Source organism: Gossypium hirsutum, chromosome D12, assembly GCF_007990345.1.
Source record: "Gossypium hirsutum isolate 1008001.06 chromosome D12, Gossypium_hirsutum_v2.1, whole genome shotgun sequence".
Lineage (NCBI taxonomy): Eukaryota > Viridiplantae > Streptophyta > Magnoliopsida > Malvales > Malvaceae > Gossypium > Gossypium hirsutum.
Genome location: NC_053448.1, coordinates 20,760,597 through 20,785,084, shown reverse-complemented (window position 1 = coordinate 20,785,084; position 24,488 = coordinate 20,760,597). Strand labels below are relative to the sequence as shown.

At 33.6% G+C, this 24,488-nt stretch overlaps 1 non-coding gene across 1 annotated transcript; it reads left to right on the top strand.

The window, feature by feature from the left end:
- Nucleotides 1–24,382: 24,382 nt before the first annotated feature.
- Nucleotides 24,383–24,488, top strand: LOC121224774 (small nucleolar RNA R71). The gene has a single exon (XR_005922519.1). It is a non-coding gene; the product is annotated as a small nucleolar RNA R71 (small nucleolar RNA).

Sequence of the window (24,488 nt, the reverse complement as noted above, 5' to 3'; positions counted from 1 at the left end):
GCAGTCTATCATCAGTGATCGAGATGGGCGATTCACAGGCTGGTTCTGGACGGAGTTGTTCAAGTTAATGGGCTCAAACTTGAACTTTTCAACCAGCACGCATCCACAAACCGATAGGCAAACTGAACAAGTGAATGCGTTGTTGAAGACATATCTTCGGCACTATGTGAGTGCCACACAAAGGGATTGGCCAAGGTTGTTGGATGTGGCTCAATTTTTGTACAATTTACAACGAAGTGGGGCGACAAACCTGAGTCTGTTCGAGATAGTGACAGGGTAATAGCCACTTACATCCAATGCTGTTGCAACTCATTACACAGGACCGAATCCAGTAGCTTATTGATTTGTGAGAGATTGGCTCTTCAAGAGAAAAACGACTTAGCTAGAGATTGTCTACACAAGGCAAGTAAGTGCAACAAGAAGTGGGCAGATCAGAATCGAAGGGATGTGCAATATCAGGTTGGTGACTTAGTCCTTGCTAAACTACACCTGATTTTGCAACATAATGGTTTACATAAGGGGCTTGTGTGACGATATGAGGGGCCATTTCGAGTTGTGAAGAAGGTAGGCAAGGTGGTCTATAAGCTTGAGTTGCCTGAAAAACTCAAACTCCATCCAGTATTCCATGTAAGTATGCTTAAGCCATTCCATGAAGATATGATTTTGTAATATTAGAGATTTGATTTGTAGATACCTTTTAATCTTAGCCGTTGATGTACTCGATCTGTACCGTTGGATTTGGGGAGGCTCTACTATAAATAGAGGCCTCTCCCCTCATTGTAAATCACTTGAATTTTGGGAGCAATAAGAATTCTTGAAAGTATTCACTCAAATTTCTCTCTCTCTTGTGTTCTTAATTTTCTGTGGCTTGTTCTTATTTCGTTCTTCGTTCATCTTCGTTTGGCTTTGAGTTACTTTTATTTGTGTTGGTTTTGAGGAGGAGTTCTATTGTATCCTCATATTGTGGGAGTTAGGCTGACTTAGGCATTTTTAAGAGCAAGAAACTACCTAAGGCCGCACAAATTGTGAGGCAAAAATTCTAAGTCCGTGACATGTAGGGATGGACGGAGATGGTGTGTAGCGGATGGGGGTTAAGACTCTGAATATGATATGTTCTGCATCTGTACCTTTTATATTCTATTTTGTTTCCATTTCTGATTCTAAAAATTGACCAAAACTATGTCTGATATTATTTTGCTTACTTTTTATGCATGTTACACACAGAGTTGTAAACTCACTTGATATCTATGTTTGGATGTTAGGCAACCCTCAAACTTAGGCAGGTCGGTGTAGATGGAGCTCGGTCACTTTCCGCTTGGTTATTTTACTAGTTTATTTGGACTTATATTGTTACGAATTCTTTAGATTGTTGTTCTGGAGATTGGATTTGTATGTTTTACTTATATTTGTTTAAACGACTTTGAACTGTTTAGTTTCTAAGTAACTCTAAAATGATATTTTCAGAAAAGGTTATTGTAACTCTCCAGATTTGGCCATAACGTCTAGGTTGGGTTTGAGGCGTTACAGTGGACATTTATGGTCATTGGGGATGTTTTGGAGTCGTTAAAAGAATTAATTTGGGCATTAAATACAAATGCAAAGCAACATGTTTCGATACATGGTAGTTAGGTACTGATACCCTGCTTTAAAATTATAACCGTTGGATTCTTATGTATCAAAACCGGAGGCCATGTTCTGATACCTCAAAGTTGGGGTTTAGTACCTCTACTTTTGGGTTTTGATACCCTTCAAGTCAATAGCTTATTGACTGTACATTTGGATAAGCATCAAAACTTGGTATTAGACATGAAAAAAAAATTAATTTTAAATACCTAAAAGCACTTTGGTATTGACTCAAAATCTTTTAGATAAGTTAAAATACATTTGAAACATGTGTTTGGGTATTTTGCAAGTCTTTAAATTGCTTTGAAAATGTTTAATCATTAAAAGATTTCGTTAATAAAATTTATCTTAAATGTTGTTATATCAAAATCTTGAGACATTATAGCTAACAATCTCCCCTTTTTGATGTAACAAAAATTTAAGAGAATTTTGCATTTTGAAAACATTCTCTTAAATCATTTAGGCATTTACAAAAACATAATCTCCCTTAATAAATATTCCTTGATATTTTTTTATTACAAACACTTAAACAAAAGCATTGAATTTCAACAAGGGATATGGCAAATAATCATACATGAAATTCAATGAATAAAATCCAAAAATTTATAAATGTCATCAATAATCATGAACAATAATTCACTTGCATGAGCATATAGAAGATAAACGTATGCAAGATCTATGCATAAGCAAATTCTCCCCCTTTTTGGTATATCAAATGTAACCTTCCAAACCTAGCCTAGACGTTATGAATGAATCCTGAAGACTACATTTGCCACAAGAATGGAACAAAAACTTCTGTATTTTAAATCATATTTTAAAGCCCTTTTTCCTTTCTATTCTGTACTTTATTCTATTCCTTTTTCTCACGTTCCAAGTGTTTACCCCCTTCCATGGTCTTGGTATTCTTGACCATAGTCTCAAAAACCCTTTCTAAAACTCTCAACATTGCTTGGGACACCGCATCATCCCTAGTCTCTTGATTTCGCTTTCAGGAGAAGGTGCACCCACAATGTCACTCGTCTTAATGTCAGGCATACGCCCCTGAGAAGTAGATGGCTCAGCTTGAGCTGCTTGACATTACACTCCTCGAGTTCGCATACCTCGGGTATTCATATTGTTATCTGAAGTCTAAAGTTTTATGTAATTATCTGCAGTTCAGAAATAATGTTCTTGTTATTAACCTGAATACTTTTAGTCTAATTTTCAACTACAGTTTACAGTATATAGTCTTTCTATAGTTTCAATAGTAAAATTACTTATTTTGGATCGATTTTGGAATCTCAAATTATTATTTTTGGAAAAAAAATTTATAAAATCTATTTTGGCATGGTTCCTAAAATACACCTTTTAAAATATGCATGTAGACTTAAACAAAAACCACAGTTCGAGTTTTGAACCGGGTTCTAATACCACTAAATGTAACCTCTCAAACTCGATCTAGACGTTACGGTTGAATCCTGAAGACTACATTGGCCACCAAAATTGAACATAAAAACTTATGTATTTTAAATCATATTTTAAAACCTTTTTTTTGCCTTTTTATTCAAAACTAGTGAACTTGGATATTTTTCCTTATTTCATGAAAACATGTTAATTTCAGAAAACAAGTGTCTTTAGAATTTCCTTTGTGAAGATCATTCATTCCAAAAACTAAGTCATACTTTATCCAAAACTTATTTTCATTGCCGTAGCAGAAAAGAATGATTTTGTCACATCCCAAAAATCGGGTTAGTAGAAATTGAGTTAATGAACCGAGAGTGGTCATGACCAAATTTTTATTTAGATAATCTTTTACTCATTTGATAATAAATTATCAACTATAGTGATTGAGTTGTGGTGGAGTTGTCCTTGATGATCTGAGTTCGAAACCCTTCGCTCTCTTTAATTTCTATTTAGTGCAAAATTTTTTTAAACCCTTAGCAAATGTCATCCCATATTTTTATTTTTATTTGCTCAGGTGTGAGAATAAGGAAGTGAAGTGGTCAAGTGGTTAAGTGCTCCTAAACTATCTTAAAAGTCCCTAGTTTAAACCTCCGTGCTCTCCTTTTTTAATTTAAATTTTTGCACACAATTGGCATGTGCATTCAAGCCTTGTTGTCCACCCCCTTTGGCGCCATATGTGGAGGATTCCTTTCATCCTTTAGCAAGTCAAACTTGCCTTATATAGTGAGACACATCCCCTTTTTCACTCATTGGTTCACTCCCTTAACAAAACCTCCTTTCTTGTCATAAGGTTGTGATACAATGAACTTGGTCATGGTTGACCAAGCTACACACGCCCTTTGTGTCATCCACAACCCTCATTTGCGCCCTAATTTCCATTTTTTTCATTTTCTTCATCTTTTTTTCTCTCAAATCAAAATAGAAGCACCACTACCACCTTTTTTTAACTTTTGTTCACCAACCACCACAACCGAGCCTTCCACCATCATCAAAGACCTCCTAACCACCATAGACACCCCTTTTCACTCATCCCTTCCACCGTGATAAGCCGCCGTGACCATCGTCGCAAACCACCGTGGGTCTCCTTCTCCTCCACCTATTTTCTCTTGTTTTTCTATTTTCTCCTTTCTTCCAGTTGTAGTGACCAAAACCTCCTCCTTTTAATATTTTCTCACCACCATCGGATCGCCACTCCCCCATAGCTAGACCACCACCGAGCCGTCAGACCACCGTTGTCACTGCCGCCGATGACCAAAATTTCCCTTTTTTCTTCCTCTTTCTTTTACCAACTCTATATTTTTCTTTCAGTTATTTGATTATTTATTTCTAGACCACTCAAACATGGATCTCATTCCATTCTCGATCTATTGACCATCTCGTATTAAATAAAGTGTAAGTAAGATTGTTCAATTTGTAAAATTCTTTATTTTAAAAATACCATGGTTTAGCTAAATGATATAGGGTGATAATATCATTAAGTTATTTTATATTGGTTTAACATAAGTACTAATGTGATTTCGTATCAACCTGAATGACCAAATGACGCTGATCAAAGAGATCCTTAGTGTGATAACAAAGACAACTAATTCAAGTCTCAATTTAAGGGTATGTGATGGTGAGAACTATTTTGAGTGATTAAAACTTTAAGTGTTAAATATCAAATTCGATAAATCTAACTAAAATACATGTTTGATGCGATGGATTCATCTATCGGCTTAGATCCAAGTGAAATCTTTTTTAATAGGATTGTGGCAATCGAATGTACGGTTTAAGGTGTGGGATCTAACTTTCATTTTAACTGAAATATAATTTAATTTAATTTAATAAAATGTTATTTGATTGATTAATGTGTGAGTACATTAATTACTCAAGGGGAGTTGAAAAACTCAATCAAAGAGGAATCCAAGTAAGTGTCCTAAACTATTAAGTGTTGTGAAAATCTATGAGTTTTGATATGTGATGTATGTAATGTTCATCTCAACTCTATGTTATGTGATTTATGGCTAGATTGTTATGTGATATATGTATGTGTATGTTAAGATCCGTGTTTTAATATAAATATGTATAGTAAAGCATGCTAAAGTGAAAACTATATGATATGTGAAAATGTGAGCATGATACATGCATGTGTAAAAACTGAGAAATACAAGTTACAAGCATGAATATGTAAAAAGTGTGAAAAGTGAAACATATGTGTTAAAATGACCATATCACATGCATGGGGTGAGGTTTTGAAAGGAGGAAGCTATGTCGCAGTTTAACTGCGATTATGTGGCCGTTATCGACAATTATGTGGTGGCTTGTCCACGATGTGTTATGTGACCGTTTATTGGTATCTATGTGGTGGCTTGTCCATAAATGGTGTGTTATTGGATGGACCAGTTTTGGGAACTCAATTTTGGTGTGTAGTGGAGATGGGTAGGAAATTTTATAAAATGTGCATCGTTTTAAAAGTATGCATCGACATGTTCATTCATAAGTATCAGTATTAGAACTTGTGAATATTATGATTATTGATATGATGAGATTGATATTTTGATATGTATGTGATTATATTTGTGTCGATCTCACACTGGGCTTTTAAAGCTCACCTCTTTTTAATTCTAAATTTTCAGATAATAATCGAGGTTAGGATGGGCTTGACTTACGGAGGTGCTCTCAGTCATTTTCAAAAAAATATATTATTTTTGTACTCTACATTTTGGGGATGTGTTTTTATTATTGTGGACTTTTGCTTGGGATTTTATTTTGCACTTTGAATTATTTTGATTTTGGATTTTTCTGCATGATTTAGGTTTTAAAAGTATCATTTAAAAGATTGAGAAATTGACAATTTATGATGTATTTTTCATAACTAAGTCAAACAAGGCCCAACAAGGGTGTTTTCAAAATTCAATACTTTGTGTTTGAAACTCAACACTATCTACTCACAAATTGATATTTTATAAGATATATATTAAATGTACGTTTTAAAAATGACAAGCGAGTTTTAGATATGCAAATTATCTATTGTGACGTTTTAATTAAGTACGACATTTTCTGAAAAAAAAATCAAAACTTGAGTTTTCTAAAGATAAACAATTTCTAACAAAGTTTGATTTTCTCAACAAGGACGTTTTTAGCAACGACGATTTTTAAGAGAAAATAGCTAAATGTCTTTTTATGCCATCAATATGGACAATGTGATCCTCGAGATTCGACCATAACGTCTAGGCTGGGTTTAGGTAGTTACAGATTTTATCAAAATTTATTAAAAACCAAGTTTCATGCATAATCTTATCAAATACCAAAAAAAATTCTCATGCCAAAATCCGAGTTAAAATTTATACAGTCCCAAAATAATTATTAAAATTAAGTTTAAAGTACTTAAAAAGTGAAAACATCCGAGAAGCTCCTCTAATAGTCGTGTCTAAGTACTAACCTCAAGGGTTATCTATAAAAATAATAGACTAAGGGGGTGAGTCAAAAAAGCTCAGTGTGAGTCTTAACTCTAATAAACAGTAATAAACAATAAATATATCACTCAAGCCAATATATATATAGAATATCATAAACAATATAAAATTCATAGTTTATTCCATGCATGATCATGTCAATGCAGTGTTTGCAGAAAAAGGTAATGTAATGTTTTCAGATAAAGATCCTACCTAACTCCGCTACACACCATAATAAGAGTCCCCCCAGAACTCATCTAGCCAATAACACACCAGTTTGTGGACAATCCACTAGTAATGTAGATAAACTGCCGAAAATGTAGACAAGCCTCCAGTATTTTAGATGAGCAGCTAGTAATGTGGACAAGACACAAGAATTGCAAACTAGTTGTTAGTACTTCTGTAACACCCCTAACCCGTCTCCGTCGTCGGATTAGGGTTACGGAGCATACAACGCACATCATAAAAAATACAAACATTTAACCATTCAAATATCAAATTAAATAACATATAAACAAACTCAAATGTCATTAATAGCATAAATATAATTATTGACCTTAAATCAGGCTTACAGGGCCTTAAAAATAATTCAGGAACAATCAGGGACTAATTTAAAACAAAATAGAAGGTTTTAGAAAAATCTAAAAATTTTGAAAACAGGGGTCACATGGCCGTGTGGCCAAGCCATGACACATAGCCCAAACTGTGTGGGCATTCAAAGTCTGGACACACGACCTGTCTGTTTACCCGTGCGTGTATTTGAAATAGGGCCTTAAGGCTGTGTCGCAAGTCGTGTGCCAAACCGTGTGTGCATTCAATGTTGGGTCACGCGGCTGTGTTTCAAGCCATGTGTCTGACCGTGTTACAAACTTCTTGAGACACACGACCGTGTCGTAGGCCATGTGCTAGACTATGTGAAACCTGCACCAAAATAAAAAATGACACATGACCGTGTGGGGTGACTGTATGAGGCACAAGGCCGCGTGACAACCCGTGTCCTAGGTTGTGTGTAGATGAATTTACTTCAAAAACAAGGCAAATTTCACAGCTAGCTTGCCAAACCAAACCTAAAAACTAACCTTATTACCATCAAATGCACCTTCAAATTAGCCTTAAACATTTCCAATACATAGAATTTAAGTGCAATACCAATGTGCCCTCATTGACACCATAATTAATCATCAACTAAAAATTCCCATTCAACTTTAACTAAACCATACATTTCATTCATTGAAAATTCAATAGTCATCAACATTGTACCTACAATTTCATACCATATGTCAACCTAGTTTAGCATGATGTATACCACAAACACACTCCCAAATGAAACAAACTTGCATGACACATCAACTACACAAAAATAACCATTTGCATCTTGTTACAAAACACCCTCAAACATTATTACCAAACATCCTATATACATGCCCCATTTAACCTCCAACAAGACTTCAAATAAAAATATATCGTACAAATTGACAATAGGTGTGATCTCTGATTATTCGATCAACACCTCAAAATTTCAAAATCTACAGAAAAATAATAGCAAAGTAAGTACGTAAATTACTTAGTAAGTTTTCATAATTTCACATATAACTTAACAAAGCTCATTTGAATGATACTTGTACATAGCAAATAAACTTAACCTTATCACAATCACAAACCATTGATTTCATGTCAGTAACATTTAACAGTATTAATAATCAAATTTCGTATGAATTATCTTTCTTTATTCCAATGGATATTTGTAAAAGTATTCAAATACATTAGTCTAGAAAGAGATACTGCTCAAAATAGCTATTCAGATACGAATTGAATGTGTCAGGTTACCTGTCCGGGTTAAACCGATAATATTACAGATAAACTAGCCTGGCTAGGGCTAGGTATACATTTATAATGACAATGGATTACCAGTCCAGGCTAAATTCGAGTCACATGTACATCGGAGTCTGCAACACATGCAAGATCTCGGTCCAGATTAGAAATTTAGACAAACATCTCATGTAAGAAACTTTTACTCGATCCATCGAAATTATGTTAGAGATTCAATAAAGTTTACATAGAACAATTTAGTTCAAGAATTTCACAAATATACAAACATCTATAACAATAGTATTAAATGACAATTTATAATCAAAATAGCCGTAAAACCTACCAAATTGCGATAACTACCTAGAACTGAGGACAATTACTCCACAATCTTCTCTTTCCCCTACTTTATAACCAATCCACTCGTTTCTTGATCATGGAATAGAGAAAACTAAGCAAAAGTCCAGCTCCTTCAATGGCTTCCCCCTTATTCAAATTTTGACAAAACTCAAGAAAGATGATAGCTTTCTTTCTTTTTTTTAATTTACTAATAAATTAATTTATTTTTTGCCCTTAAAATTTTAGCCAAATTTCATAATTTATTAATCATGACCGTCTATTATATTGAGAAATGGTCAAATTACTATATAAGGCCAACAATTCAACCACTTTAAACTATATACTACTTTTAACATATAACCATTAACTTTTGCAACTTTTATTGTTTTGTCCTTTACTTAACTATCAACTAAAATTCAAAATTTCTAATTAAAACTTTATTAAGACACTTTCTAAATTCTATAAATACGAAATAAATAATAATTCAATAACTTACTAGTCAAAATAATGGTCCCGAAACCACTATTCCCAACACCACTAAAAAATAGGATGTTACAACTCTCCTTGAAAGAATTTTTGTCCTAAAAAATCTTATAGATTCAACTATTGAAATCTCATAGATTCTTTCATTTCCTAGGTAGCTTCCTCAATTTCATGATGATGACACAATACCTTAACCAACGGAACACATTTATTTCATTATTCTTTGACCTCCCGAGCTATAATTTTAACTGGTTGCTCACCATAAGTTAAATCAGGCTATAAATCAATTTCATCCATGGATAGTACATGTGACAGATCTGACCGATAATGACGGAGCATCGAAACATGGAAAGCATTATGGATTCTCTCTAATTTTAGGGGTTTAAGGTTTAAGGTTTAGGGTTTTGTAAGGCCCAATAACCCTTGGACTAAGCTTTCCCTTTTTGCCGAATTGGAACACTTTCCTCCAAGGCGAGACTTTCAGGAATATTTTGTCCTCCACTTGAAATTTGATATCCTTTCGTTTCAAATTAGCAAATGACTTCTGTCGATCAGAGGTAGCCTTTAAATAGTCACAGATAACTCTGACGTTTCTTCAGTTTCTTGAATTAAATCAATACCAAATATTTTTCTTTCACTCTATTCAAACCAATACAGAGAAGTTCTACACTTTCTATTGTATAAAGCTTCATACGGAGCCATTTTGATACTCATTTGATAATTGTTATTATAAGCAAATTCAAGAAATGGTAGAAATTACTACCAACTACCTTCAAACTCAATAATACTACTTTTAACATATAACCATTAACTTTTGTAACTTTTCTTATTTAGTCCTTTTTACTTAATTATCAATTAAACTTCAAAATTTCTAATTAAAAATTTAATATGACACTATCCAAATTCTATAAATACTAAATGAATAAAAATTCAATAACTGACTAGTCGAAACAATGGTCTTGAAAACACTGTTCCCGACACTACCAGAAAATGGGATGTTACAACTTCCTCCGTACAAAATCGTTTCAACCTCTATGCAGTATGACATGTTTTTAAAGATATAAAGCATTACAGTAAGCATGACTAAAACATACAATCAATAGAAAAATTAGTAGACATAAAACATTGGTATGAAATTTCATTGATTTGGTAAAACAGTACAGTGGGCGCATTCAATGAAGCTTTCAGTGTTAACAGTACCGTAAACCACATTTTTAACATGTGGCAAAAACTTTACTAATAATATACATGATCTATCATGTAATCAGTCTCAATAGCATATCAATAACATGATTTAATCTCACATATTATGTGAAATATCACCGGGTCATCTAATAACACTCGTACACATATGGCATCACAGATTTATCAGATAGGAGGTACTTGAATTCAATCCTAATAAAGGATTTATCTTCACCAAGAATACTTATTGTATTCATTTAGCCATTATTTTGAAGCATATTTATAATGTTTTATTATTAATAATAATAATCATAGATAGATGATTTTTATGGACAAACATATACAACTTTAGTACGTTAAAACTCACACCTGAAATAAAAACATCACTAGACCTACAACACTACATTTCAATGATGCCGATCTAGTCAGATCTCGCCTTGATTTGTTCATGACATAGTGGTACCAACACAAAAATATTCTCATGTTAATTTTGGTCACAACCAATAAAATCCTCTTTTTAAAATAATTAAGGACAACTTACTCAATTGTTCTTTCGAACGGTGTCCAAAAGGTTTCTCTTGTATTAAAATAATTCCAAGTGATTCATATAGTCACCTTTGAAGAAAACAATATGAAAAAATATCATATTAGATTTGGCCCCTCCAAAAATAAAAAGAATTTTGGAATTAGACTACTCCAATCTTTACTTACTCTATAACTATTATATCAAAAGACTTAAGATTCAATCGGAGAATCTTGTGAGAATGAAATAGGGACGACTATGGAGAAAATCAAACAAAAGAAAAGTGAGTATATTATTATAAAAGAAATAGGGTAAGAATAAAAATAAAATAAAATAGAAATAGAAAAGGAGTGATAAAGGTTCAATTTTGACCAAAGAATAGGAAAGAGGAGAAAATAGGAAGAAAATTATATGGTGCTGACGACGGGGGCGTGGCGACAGCAACGACAGTGGTCCAATGGTGGACTACAGAAAAAGAAGGGAAGAAATGGTGGTGATATAGTGGTTGGATGGTGGTACAACAGTGCTAACAGTGGTGGAAGTGGTGGAAAAAGAAAAAAGTGGTGGCATAAGAGAAAGAGGAGAAAGAGTATGAAAGGAGAGGGAAAACAAAATGAAAACAAAACAAATGTTTTCTTCACTTACTAGGGGCAACATACAAGGGTCAAAGGGGGAGAAAGATGTCAATGAGTGAATCTAGGGGAAGAGAAGGAAATAAGGGGGAACATGGGGAGTGAAAAGGGGTATAAAAAAGGAAGTAGGAGAAAGATAAGGGTGGAAAGAATCTCCCATGCATGGTAACAAAATTTGGCGACAAAGGGGTTAACCAAAGGTGTTTGTCTCGAAATTAAAAAAAATATAATAGGAGAGGGGAATCAAACTTCAGTCACAAAGGAAACTATGCATGTTCAAAACCACTAGGCTAACACACAAACTTGTTCATGAATTAATGATAACTATATTTAAATGGGGAGTGATAACTCTAGGATTTGAAGCAAAATTGCATAGGAATTAAAAAATGATGCGAGGGAAGGGATTCAAACATCGGTTTCCAGGATACTCACTATTTCTTAACCATAATGCCAGTAACTCATTTATTAACAAACACACAAGGATAATATTAACAATCAAAGCGTGACCACTCTCAGTTCACAAACCTGATTCTACTAACCTAATTTTTGGGATGTGAAATAAAAAAATTAAAGCATTTGAAGATTGATATTGACCGCCTCCAGGCATACCAATGTCCAAGTGTAGAAATCCTACACAAAATATATATAAAAGGCGATATCCGCAAGTATATGGGTCAACTTGTAATATAGTTACAAAATAGTTTAATTGATCATACCTTCACTAGCTAATCTCCCACAGGAGGATTAGTTCCTCATGGATTTCGTAAACAACATAAGCTTTGATAGAAAAATTAAATATGAATAATAATTAAAGAGAATAAAGTTTAGGACAAGGCCGATTTGTATTAGAATCGAGTGAAAAATCCTCAAAAAGTTTGATTATATCTCACAAAGAGGTGATGTGAACACACACTAGGTCCTATGTCACGACATCGAGGGCATTATGCTCATATTTAGGGTATCTTCAAGGGTGTGTCGTGACATCCACAGGCTCTATCGCGACATCGAAGGCAGTCTTGGAATTATTCTATTCTTCTCCCTATGTTGCGACATTCAATGCTCCCTGTTGTGATACAATGACCAGTATCAAGTTAGTATGCCTTTTAGTGGTCTCCTACACACTCATAAAGTATATTAGCTCACCCTTAGGCCTTATTCGACCCCTACGGTCAATAAAAGACTCAAATTACACGACCCTTAAGCATGTATAGTAAGAGTGTTTACTTTGGAGCACATGAATAAGCGTTTCATATTCACACATAATCCTAGCATGACATATAGTTGACTTATCACTTTTGATATCAAACACCTAAGTTCAGTATATTACAAAGAATACAAGTATTAGGGGTCTCAAATGTAGGGATCCATTAATAAATTATCCTAGCAGAATACAAATGACCATAAATGCAATTATTTAATATGATTCCAAATTGTGAATAAGTCTACCTAGATCGCATAAAGCTTTTAAGCTTGTATTGTTCTGAGGCTTAGAACAGCTATGGATTTCAAGAATAGTAAGCATCAAATAGTTTCAAGCACAAAAATAGTTTGTCACATCATATTGTCTCATATTCTCGCCCTTAGTAACCCTTCCCCACTCACCACCTAATTTCTCCTTCTCTCACATTTCTTTTATCTCCTTATAGGAAATCTAAGCATCATATAGTGACTACGGCTAGCACACGAGTTCTTGTACAATAATGACTGAGTTTTTCTATAGTTGTGACCTTGGCAGTTTTCTTTCTATTTTACAATACCTCACTCACAATTGATTTAATTTTTCACATACTTTTTCTACTCATTTAATTTTCTTTTTGAAATTTTCTTTTTGCACTTTTAAACTAACCTATAATTACTATACTCTAATGATCTTTTATATCACTTTATTTATACAAAAACACTGTAATGTATCTACTTAACCTTCAATATGTATGGCCAGACGTCTATAATCAAGTAGTTGATGACCAAAGAAAAGGGTAAGCACAAATTATCGTTTTTAGCTCTGGTTTTGTATAAAGATTCATCAAGAAGTGTCTTTTGGCTCAAAATAGATACTAAGGATAGATAACTAAAGGTTAGCTTTTTGGCTTTGAGTGTATGCTGTATAATATGCCTTAGGTCATCCCTAAGTATCTCAATATTCACAAATTTAGTCAACCAAACAATGAAAATTCCAATAAGTTATCATTCATACTAGCATGCTTGTTTCCTTGTATTCTGTATATCATTTGGTATATTCAATTGCTTAATACTTATTTATAGTGTAATATATAAAACTTAATAGTCTAATACTCAAAAATCTAAAACACCTATCCTCATGCCAAATTTACTGTAAATACAAGCAACCTATGTACATCCTCCTAACCAATCACTTATATTTCTACAAGCTCAAGCACACAATTGACAAGAAAAATAAAATAAAAGAATAAAAATTTAAAACAAATTTTCTATGTTACCCCTCACACTTTAGATAACACATTGTCCTCATTGTGTAGTCCCACAAAAGATAAGGAATAAAGTTACCTGATTGATCATGATAGCGTCGCGGACTATTGGTGGGTGCCTCATCCTTTTATCTTTGAAAGCTTAAAATTGTTGTGTTTCTTCCACATGAGATTCCTACACAGAAATTTTAAACACAAAACAACTACCAATATATTATTACTCCTACTCCTAACAATTTAAATAAATTGAAAATCATCCCAATTTTAATGCAATTCGTAAAAACAAAAAGTTTAGTCATCCTCCTCAAAATCCATTTCAGCATCTTCCTCCCCCTCCTCAGTTGCTCTTTCTCATCGCTCTCCTGCTCCTTTTCTTCCTGCTCTGGGTGTGTCGGTGCAAACTTATTCGATGTATACTTCGGTACCCTAATATTGCTTTGTCGTGTGAATTCCTGAAAAATTGATCATGACTCCTACATCTAGTGTATCATCCAATCTAGCTTAGGATGACTGCTCTCGCCAATTTCTTGTTGAGTGGTCATTTTTTCTTTCCTTTGAGACAAAGTCGGAGCTACTATCATCTCTTGTTGGCGTTTGTTACCTTCCTTAATTTGTTAAGCCCGAAGCTTAATGTACTCTGTATCCACGTTCTGATGCATACTTATTTTTTCTACAAAATAATGTAAAGCAAAATTGGGTGAAAAGTATTGACATTAGAAACATTCGAAACAAGAGCTATTAGAGTGCGCAGAAATTAAATCCACATTTTTGCCTATTTCTTAGGCAACGTTTCCATTCACCCCTTCCATCTGTTAGGAAGTTTATAATATTATCCATATTTATATCTCAAAAATATTCCAAATTAGTTTCGTCTATAAAATTTTTTCCATAAAATGGAGCATTATAAAGTTCACAAATAACCAGAGGGGTCATTTGTACATTTTCCCTCACACGGGTATCGTTCCCCATGTACGACCTTTCACTTTTCTAGACTGCTGGTCCCGAAAAGATGCATAAAATTCCTGAACTACAGGGACCATAGCAGAGTCTTTTGAGATCACACAAAAACGTTCCTATCTATGATATCTAACTAAAGGTCATATCTCTTGACTGAGAACCATCGACGGTTCAAATCCCCTCTCTTGAATAAATGTTTTTCCTTGAAGTTCTACAAAATATTTCTCAATGTTTGGATTCGGGAAATTAGCAGGATTCAAAATCGTCGAAGGTTTTGGTTCATTAGTTCTTCTAACCTTTCTTAGAGGCATATTCAATACTATAGCATGTTATGAACTAATCTTAATAAAGCAGTAATAATGCGAAAAAGAATGTTTAACCTTGAGCTTTTTTAACCTTTGGTTGCTTTTCCCCGAGTGGTTGATGATCCCACACTTGAATAAAGCTTGTGAGAAACATAAATTGGGTTTTATGAAATTAGGGTTTTAGGTGAAAAGGGGTTTAAATATGGAGAGTTTTTTTGAAAAGGTTTAATGTTTAAGAATGGCTTAGAGTTTGAGTTAAAATGTGTTTAAGTTAGAAACTAGAGGTTTTTATGTTCAAATCAAGCAAAATGAGGGTTAATCTACTAGGTTGTGCAAATGGCTAGATTCAACCTTACAAAAAATTACAGCAACGTCGCGACATAGGAGTTCCTTGTTGTGACACCCCTAGAAGCTTGTCGTTGCCCGACATCGGGGTTTGATGTCGCGACACACTATAGAATTTTGGAATTTTGGGTAACCTACCTTCGGTGTCATGACACACAGACTCCGTGTCAAGACATCAAATTGGTTTTCTCAATTCTTTTGATTCTTACCTTGGTGTTGTGACACTAGCTCTATTTTTGCCCAAAATTCCAATTTCTTGAGTGCCACAGTGTCTATAAAACATAAGTTTGATAAAAATTAATTTCTATACTAAATAGTTAATTAAATATACAATAATTTACAAATAATTAAATGTTAAATTTAATTATCAAGTTTTATTACTGGATTCATCCGATAGTACAATTAATGCATATGAGGACACTTCTTTAGTTCTTTTGGTGTTAGTCCATCGTCTGTCATGCACTCTACCTTCTTTTACTTGTCATGTTTCTTGTACCTACACTTCCTACCTAGATCAATTATAGAAAACACTTTCTCTTGCTCAGGGTTGTTAAGGATAATTGCAGATATTTCGTAACATGATCTCCTTAATATATCCCTCTCTTTGACTTCTTGTTGGTAACTACATTTAACTCATTCTTTTCCAAATCAATGGTAGATGTTGACATTGTTAAGAAGGGTCTTCCTAACAGGATAGGTATCTCGCGGTCTTCCTCGAAGTCTAATATTACAAAATTCGTTGGCATGATGAAACTGCGCAATTTGACTAACACATCCTCCAATACTCCTTTTGGTTTTACTAAAGATTTGTCAGCCAATTGTATTGTGATTTGAGTGTTTTTGAGGTTCCCTAACCCAATTTTTTCATAAATAGATAAATACATTAAATTAATGCTAGCTTCTAAGTGTTGGGAAATGTGCCCATATTGTAGTAAATATGTAACTATTTTCTATTTATTTGAACGATGAATAAATAAATAAAGTTAATTTCACTTTTCACTATTATGTCTTTTGTATTTCTATCTTTTATATTTTGCATGCATAGTGAAATTGTGACAATCAAATATTAGCTTTTTGATTGTCTAAAGTTCAAATTCAAGATAAGTGGCATTGTAAAGAACGTTTACATTGTGAGAAGGACAACTTACTTCAGTAGATAATCTAAATGAGCTTGTAATCCTGGAAAAGAATCAAAGTAAGCATTTGATTCAAATATTGAGAAGGATTATTACGTCGTCTACAATTCCAATTGGGGAGATGACTAGTCTTGACTATTGAAGCAATTGACTTCACGAGTAGAGACATAGATGTATTCATTGGTAAAATGATACATTGGAATGGACCCAAGATGAATTAATTCTGAATCTGTTTGTGCATTAATTCACTTGTGAAGTTTATGGTGTGATTTACCTAAATCCTAAGTTAGCCACTGACCATGCGTATGCAACTCATGTGCTTTGATATAAGTGGAGGCTTATGCTCTAAAGATGATCTAGCCCATAGCCGGTATGTTGGGTACATGACTTGTGTATGGCATGGCTTTACTGGCAACAGTATGATTCATAGCTCAATTAAAGAGTTAATGAGATCCTCTCATTGGCATTGTGTGGATTGATAAATTTGGAACATTGCCACAGGTTGCTTATTCTCGAACAAGAAATTTATCACAGTCATTTGTTGACAGTGATCATATGAATCATTAAGAAGACACAATGGTGACAATGATATAAAATAGGATTGTATTGAGTGAACGAATTTAACCCAAAGTAATCAAGGATATCTTATGAGGGTAACACACACATGACGAGGTCATTAGATAAAGTAGTTAGATGAATTGTTTTCGTAAAGAGTATACAATAAGGAGTTTTCAATCATGGTACTTCTTGTGAACTAACTCCATGATTAAGTAATTGTGAATTATCAAAATGATGCTTCTAGACATAATTGCAATCATGAGTGCCTATATGTTCTATTGGTTCCTCCGCTAGCTCAACAAAAGCTCGACCGAACTGCATTTGAATTAGAAGAAAATTCAACGACTGTAGGAATAATTTAATTGAGTTGATTTATTTGATGTGGAATTAAATTAGGTGGTTGCGATAATTGTTCAACTAGAGAATTTGATTAAATAATATTCTTTAAAAATTAATGTGGAAAATCTATGTGATTTTTGGAAAAATTAATTTTGATCAAGTAAAATGAAATTAATCAAATAAATTAAAATTAATATGATATTTTTGTAAGTTAATTTTCAAGTTAGACAATTGGCCGAATGGGTAATTGAACTTGAAAATTGAACCTGAGATTGTAAACTGATCTCGAGAGCCTAAAATCGGACCAAGACCCAAAAACTGTCCAGCTGGTGGCTAAATTAGACCAATTGGGATGTCATTGACCCAGACCGAATCAACTGGGGTGCCGTAAGGGTGTCGCACCTGCATCACTGAGCATGACAGTGTCGATGGCTACGACGGCGACATCTCATTGGCTGGCGGCAGTTGGTCGTCGGTGGTTGAGCAGTGGAAGAGTTGCACTCCCACTAAGACTCTACCAGATAATTTGATTTCAGATTAATTATTCGAAAAATATTATTATTTTAATAGTTTAATATACAATTTAATTCAATACTTATCTTAATAGTATTTTACTAATTTAATATTATAGTGATTATCTTAATATTAAATTTAATTTAATGTTTATCTTGTAGATAAACATTGTATTATTTTAATAAGATTTAACATTAAATTTAACCTAATATTTGTCTTGATAAATATTATAATAATTTAATATTAAAGTGATTAAGTTTAATCATAGTTGAACTCTCTAAACTCTCCCTATATAAAAAGAGCATTGGGTCATTATTTAAACACACTTGAATTCAAGAAAAAATTGTAGAGAAAATTTCTTTGAAGAGATTATTCCATAAAATTTCTTGATATATTTTTCTGATTTACAACTCGACCCAAAATTTTAGGGAAATTGAAAAATTACCACACTCGTAATTTTTGTGAATTTTTTTGATTCAAACCGAGCCCACACTTGGCAGACGTGAGCTTAAAGATAGTAGAGAAGACTACGAGGTTGAAGCGCTCATCCTAGACTAATCGAAAAGGTATAATTTTGATTAAGTGTTATTACTTTAGATATCACAACCAAGATCTTGTTTTGGAAAAAAATTAAAACTCTGGTTTTTCCCTAAATTTATTTTTTGTTGTATTTTCCAAACCTGTTTTTCAAAGAATTAGTATCAGAGCCAAGCTGTGTTCGATCTATAAGTATCAAAAGATAATCAAAATAAATTCCTCATCTTCTTGAATGAGTTATATGGGAATGAAAGCGATATTATATATTTTTTATATAATTATTTTTTACCGAGGTTGTGGTTCTTAGGAAATAGATCGTGGACTATCATCTCGTAAAATTCATAGAATTCTTGTGAGCCAAAAAGGGACATAGGACTTAAATGTAATTTTTCCAAATGGAGTCCATGACGAGGAAAAGATGCGATGGTGGTTGAAGACCCAAGGAATGCCTTGTGGTGAAAATTTATGTACTTTTATTTTTCCATTTATTTTCTAGAAATAGAGCCATGGAAACCTTGGCTGACAATTTTATTTTAATTACCTATTTCATTATATATTTGCTTTATAATTGTTTATAATATTATGTAATGTTATAATTGTGATATATATATGAGATGATCCACAGTTGATTGGTTAAAAATAAGAAGTGTGGTAATGAGAAAATACATGTGTTATATTGTTCTATTCCCTTCTTTGGGTTATTCGATAACTGTTAAAAGTGTGGTAATGAGAAGGTGCATGTCTAGGATTGACTCTGGCTAGGAAAGACTTGGTTTTTAAGCGGTCATATTTTACTCACCTCCCTTTCTTGGGACCCTACCTGTTGCACGGTTCACATTCACTTCTTCGATTTTTCCCTTAAAAGAAAATTTATGGTAAATCAAAATTGTTTATTTTTATGATTGATTGGTTCTTGTGAATGAATGTGAATATTATAAAATTTTCATAGCATGCCATGCATATATTGGAAGCATGTCATTTAGAATAGGTAAGAATGCCACTAAGACTGTTGTATGATCATTCTTAAAATTTGGGATAAAAAACCTTACATGTTTTTAAAATATTGAGTGGGAGAAGGTCCTTGAACAAAACGTATGGCCTACATTGATGGTTCCTAAGTGATAGCATGATAAAGTTCTGAGTCGGTTCCTACCTTGGCCGCACCCCAAGGTAATCTTTGTCATGTGGGTCCACTAGATGAGATTTCCATTTAAGGACAACTAGTCATGCATGACTTTCAGATAGATTGTCCCAAGATGACTCACAAATGAAAGACTGTTCACGATAGGTGTTGAGTGAATGGTTACACACTCAAGATATCTCTTATTAAATAGTTTCACAAGAAATGATATTTAAGCTAGAGATGATGGAAAAATGTTAAACGGTCGCTAGTTTGTGTGGAGTCTTGAGAATTAAGATTCAAGAACTGATTGGATTTGATTGGATGTAATCCATGTTCTTGCTAGTTAATCATGGGACCCCAAGGTGACATCGTTGATAGGCTAATGTTGGCCTATGTGTTTAACTGTGGAAATGGCCATTTGGTTTCGCTTGAGTTGTCATATTTTGGTGTTCAAATGAACTTAGTTTTGGCATGTAAATACTGGCCTTGATATGGTTGAATTATGGAAGAAAGAAAGGTAGTTGAATGTGTATATTAAATATGTCATATAATTTGTTATGAATTGGAGCTTTGTTGTGGAAGACATATTTGTATATTGATGCTAGTGATTAAGTGATTAATTGGTATCTTTTGGTGTGTTTTGGTAAGTGAGTTACATGGTAAGTTTTGATGCAAATATGCACATATGTTAGTTGATCATTTGATTATATTGAACACATAGTTAGACATGTTTATAAATTGTCATTTGAGGTGCCTAAGGGCAAATTGGTTGTATGTGAATACACCATATGTGTGAGGCTTGATTATGCATGTTTTGGGTGCCTTTTATGGCTTGTTGTTATGCACAATGTTGGGTGTCAGCTTATGCCTATTTGGATGAGAAAAGTGGCTTGTAAAATGACTTATTTTCGTCCACATGAGCAGAGACATAGGCGTGTGTCTCAGCCGTGTGTCACGGCTGTGTGACATGGTTGTTACACTGCTTAGCACACGACCTGCCACAAGGACATGTGAGGTTACTTTGAAGGGTACATGGCCTAGCACACCAGCATGTGGCCATATTGTAGTAAACATGTAATTGTTTTCTATTGATTTGAACGATGAATAAATAAATAAAGTTTATTTCACATTTCATTATTATTTCTTTTGTATTTATGTATTTTATATTTTGCATGCATAGCGAAATTGTGACAAGCAAATATTAGTTCATTGATTGCCTAAGTTCAATTTGAATACAAGTGGCATTGTAAAGAACGTTTACATTGTGAGAAAGACAACTTACTTCAGTAGATAAGCTAAATGAGTTTGTAATCTCGTAAAAGAATCAAAGTGAGCATTTGATTCAAATACTGAGAAGGACTATTATGTCATCTACAATTCTAGTTGGGGAGATGACTAGTCTTGGCTATAAAAGTAGTTGACTCCACGAGTAGAGACATAAATGTATTCATTGGTAGAATGATACATTGGGATGGACCTAAGATGAATTAATTTTGAATCCATTTGTGAATTAATTCACTTGTAATGTTCATGGTGTGATTTACATAAATCCTGAGTTAGTCACTGACCATGCCTATGCAACTCATGTGATTTGATATAAGTGGAAACTTATGCTCTAAAGTTGATAGAGCCCATAGCCAGTATGTTGGGTACATGACTTGTGTATGGCATGGCTTTACTAGAAACAGTGTAATTCATAGCTCAATTAAAGAGTTAATGATATCCTCTCATTGGCATTGTGTGGATTGATAAATATGGAACGTGACCATGGGTTGCTCGTTCTCGAACGAGCAATTTATCACAGTCATTTGTTGACAACGATCATATTAATCATTAAGAAGACACAATGGTGACAATGAGATAAAACTGGATTGTATTGAGTGAACGGGTTTAACTCAAAGGAATCAAGGATATCATATGAGGGTAAAACACACATAATGAGGTCATTGGACAGAGTAGTTGGATGAATTGCTTTCGTAAAGAGTTTACAGTAAAGAGTATATAGTAAAGAGTTTTCAATCATAGTACTTTTTGTAGACTGACTCCATGATTAAGTAATTGTGAATTATCAGAACGATGCCTCTAGACATAATTGCAATCATTGGAGTCTAATTGTATTTGTTCGATTGGTCCCTCCGTTAGCTCAACAAAAACTCGATTGGACTGTATTTGATTAGAAGAAAATTCTACGACTTTGGGAATAATTTATTTGAGTTGATTTATTCAATGTGAAACTAAATTAGGTGGTCATGATAATTGTTCAACAAGAGAATTTGATTAACGAGTTTTCTTGAAAAATTAATTTTGAAAATCTAAGTGATTTTTGGAAAAATTAATTTTGATAAAGTAAAATTAAATTAATAAAATCAATTAAAATTAATATGATATTTTTGAAAGATAATTTTCAAGTCAGACAATTGTCCCAATGGGTAATTGAAGTTGAAAATTGGACACGAGATTGTAAATTGGGCCCGTGAGCGCAAAATAGAGACCAAGACCCAAAAACTGGTCGAACTGGTTTTAATATGTGAAACCGGGCCGAAGGTAAAATGATGGCTAGATCGGACCAGTCGGGTCATCACTAACCCAGACCAAACCGGCTCAGGGTGTTGTATAGGTGTCGCACCTGCATCACTGGACACGGTGGTGCCATTAGCTGCGACGACGGCATCCCGGTGGCCGGCGACTGTTGGTCGTCAGTGGTTGAGTAGTGGAAAAGTTACACTCCTACAGAGAATCTACCAGAGAATTTGATTTCAAATTAATTATTCCATAAATAATATTATTTTAATAGTTTCATATTAAATTTAATCTAATATTGTTTATCTTATAGATAAACATTCTATTATTTTAATAAGATTTAATATTAATTTGAATCTAATATTTATCTTAATAAATATTATATTAATTTAATATTAAAGTGATTAAGTTTAATCATACTTGAACTCTCTAAACTCTCCTTATATAAAGAGAGCGTTGAGTCATTACTTAAACACACTTGAATTCAAGAGAAAGGTTTTGAGAGAAAATTCTTTAAAGAGAGTATTTCAGAAAATTTCTAAAGATATTTTTTTGATTTACAACTTGAATCAAAAGTTTAGAGAAATTGTAAAATTACCCTACTGGTAATTTTTGTGAAAATTTTTTTGATTGGAAGCGAGCCCACACTCGGCAGACGTGAGCTTGAGGATAGCAGAGAAGACTACTCGGTCGAAGCGCTCATCCTAGATGAATCGAAAAGATACAATTTCAATTAAGTATTTATTACTTTAGATATCACAACCAAGATCTTGTTTTGGGAAAATTATTAATACTCCGGTTTTTCTCTAAATTTATTTTCCCTTGCATTTTTCAAACCCGTTTTTCCAAGACTAAGTTACATAGAGCTTTATTAAAATGAATGCTTCCTATCTCTATGGGAATTATTAAGATTCTCTATCTAGAAATAATAGCACTACAAGAGGATTCCCTGTCAAGAAATAATAGCAGTACAAGAGGCACTCATATTAACTTTTTCACCTACCTTAATTTTCCTATGCCTAGACATGATTTCCTTTAAAAATTTGGCATACTTAGGAACTTTCTCAATTAATTCAATCAAAGCCAAGTTGTCGTTTAATGTTTTGAAAAAGTTTAGAAAGCTTAGAAACTCGTCTTCATCCTATTTTTTTTCTCTTCCAACCTTGAAGGGAATGATATCTTTGCAACGACAGGGTATTTAATTGTCTCTTTTTCTGCTTCAATTACCGGTGTAACTACTTCCTCTGGTTCTAGTTCACCATTAGCTTTTCAGGAGTCTTCTTGAAGATTATCAATATTCTCCTTATTTACCTCCTGAGTTGGGTTCTCCGGGCTACTCAATACTTTACCTGATTGGAGCGCGATTGCTTTTACATGCTCCTTCCGTTCTCTCTGAGGATTATCGGTGTTGCTAGGAATACCCATGTCAATTTGTCTTTTTACATCACCCATCGTGGTCATCAATTGGCTCATCTGATCTTCAAGCTTAGTTAATTTTTTTTAAATTAGTGCACTAGTTAATTTTTTTTGAATTGGTGCACTCAGACTGCATCTGCTTCACATCTATTCTCATTGACTGCATCGCCCCCTCGATTCGATCCAAGTGTTGACCACATACAATATGATCAATTACGTTAGCCTTTTTTTAGGTTTCTATAAGTAAAGAGGTTGATAGTTAGTATTTTTAACCTGATTTGAAGTACTACCTCCTCATTGATTTCCTCTCCATCTCAGATTCGGGTGATCTCTCCATCTGGAATTATAAGTATTTGAATAAGGGTTTCCACCCCTATTTCCTATGTAATTCACATCCTCGGTAGGACTATTGATGTAATTGAAGAGTGGTTTGTACCCTCCATATATAGACAGTGCACTATTCTCAGATTCTATACAGTTGATCTTGTCCACTAACTACTGGTATTTGTTATCCTCTTGGACAACATTTACCATAGATGATCTTAGGTCATATGTATATCGTTCAGTTGGCCATTGGCAAGAGTTCATCTCCATATTTTCTATTAATTTGTAGGCATCCTCGTACATTTTGTTCATTAATGCACTTGTTGTTGCTCCATCTAATCCTGACCTTGAATATACATCCAACCCATTGTAGAAAATTTGCAATCTTAACCACTCAAGTAATCTGTGGTATGGGAATTTCTAAATCAACGTCTTAAAATGCTCCCATACTTCATGAATACTTTCCCCTCTAATTGTTTAAACATAGAACTTTCTATTGTTAGAAT